The sequence below is a fragment of the Choristoneura fumiferana genome, chromosome 12, assembly GCF_025370935.1.
Source record: "Choristoneura fumiferana chromosome 12, NRCan_CFum_1, whole genome shotgun sequence".
In the NCBI taxonomy this organism is placed as follows: domain Eukaryota; kingdom Metazoa; phylum Arthropoda; class Insecta; order Lepidoptera; family Tortricidae; genus Choristoneura; species Choristoneura fumiferana.
In genome coordinates this window covers 2,231,233-2,233,032 of record NC_133483.1, presented here as the reverse complement: position 1 = coordinate 2,233,032, position 1,800 = coordinate 2,231,233, and positions in this window count along the sequence as shown.

Sequence of the window (1,800 nt, the reverse complement as noted above, 5' to 3'; positions counted from 1 at the left end):
TACAAATCCATCCAACGTTTTCGCGTGACTACTAACAGCCATTACTATAATATAGTAGGATTAAACTTTTCTAGAAAGGTTCAGAAAAACAAGAATTATAATTTCTAACGAGGTTCCGTATTCAATAGATATATTAATTACCAATGAAATTAACATAATTACTTTTAATTTGTAGGTGAAAGTAACAATTAACCTGACGCAAAGCATTTAATGCATCATTAAATAAGTAATTAAAATATTGTTTAATAGAAGGAAGCTTTTATAAAAGACCAGCGCCCCCCGCCGTCGCACGGTCACAATTAAAAAAAAACTATCCAAGGCACGCTCATCTATTTCACGCACATTTTTAACCCACGCAAAAGAGGGTGTGTATTATCTTAATGAGGGATATCGTTTTTGTCTCACTAGATGGCGCACTGTCTGCATGAGGTTTTAAGTCAGCTTTAAAGTCTGTTATTACGGGCGTGAAAACAAAGTTAGATTAAAATATATTTAATACACCTTAAAACCGTACCATAAAAATATTGAGTACATGCACAGTGTTGCATAGTCCCCGTTTTGTTCGGAAAAAGGGAGGACAAAGGTTCCGAAAGACAAAACTGTCTCAAAACACAGACATTCATTGCCCCGGAACGCATATTTGCTATAATTAATTTCAGATATTGCAAATATTCACAAAATTATTCTAATTATAAAAAACCCGCGTAGCTCACCCAAAAACTATGAGATTTGACATTTCGGAGACCTCACCTACACTAGCGCCTCTAGTGGCGAATTCATACGCGATAGCCCTCATTGCAATCTGTTATCCGGGTGAGCGGTTAGTTCCAATGGAGTGCCGAATGTTTCTCCATGAGGGCTACGGTATAGATGTCGCTAGCGTCACTGCTTAAGCTAAATAAGAAACAAAGCTGAGATATGGGTGCATTGGGGAAATTCGTGTCTGTACCGTTGTCCAGCAGTGGTTGTAGCGGTATAGCACGTGGCACGGAATGGCCGAGGACCTGGTTTTCGATTCTCAGTGCTGGTCTTATTTTTCTGGTTTTCTGTGCATCTATATTTCAGTTGTGTTTTCAATACACATATTCTTGTTTTACACATATTCTTTGAGCTCTATGTATACATACAGACTTTCATTCACTGTTCAGTTCATGCAGCTTTTTGTGAATCGACTGTACAAGTTCATTCAGCGCGTGCGCTCCCAAGCATCGAGGCAGGCTTGAGATCTGGCGCTACTCCGTCACGAGCGCAAACAGAGTGTGACAAATATGGTGATGTAATGTGCTTCGAATGTTCGAGCGACCACAAACGGTGTGGGGGTTCCGTAATAAAAATGAAAAAATAAAGAAAAAAGAAAAAAAACATTTATTCGTGACATGGTAAGAATGAAATAAGAAAAGATTAATATGAAATGAGAAAATATTTAATGGATTATTTGGAATGAATCCTATTCTATATTAAAAAAAAACAAATGAGTAGCAGAAGTGCAAATGAACCCCTGAAAGTGTTAATACTGACGCAAATAAATAAACTTCATGTGCGACTCTCTTGGAAAAACAGCGCGTGTGTGTCGCAGTGCTGAGGTCCGGAGTTCATAGTTGGCAATAAAGAGCACTGCTGCCCACTTTCACGTCACTTCCCATACTCGCCTTGTACAACACCCATGGAAATAGACGAGTCCCATTCTGAAACTGGGCACGGTATGGAGTAATACACAATCTAATTACCAGCTAAATCGCGGCAACAATATAAATTTATACAACGCTCTGCAATCCCCCTGGTGTTGCAGGTGTCTATGGG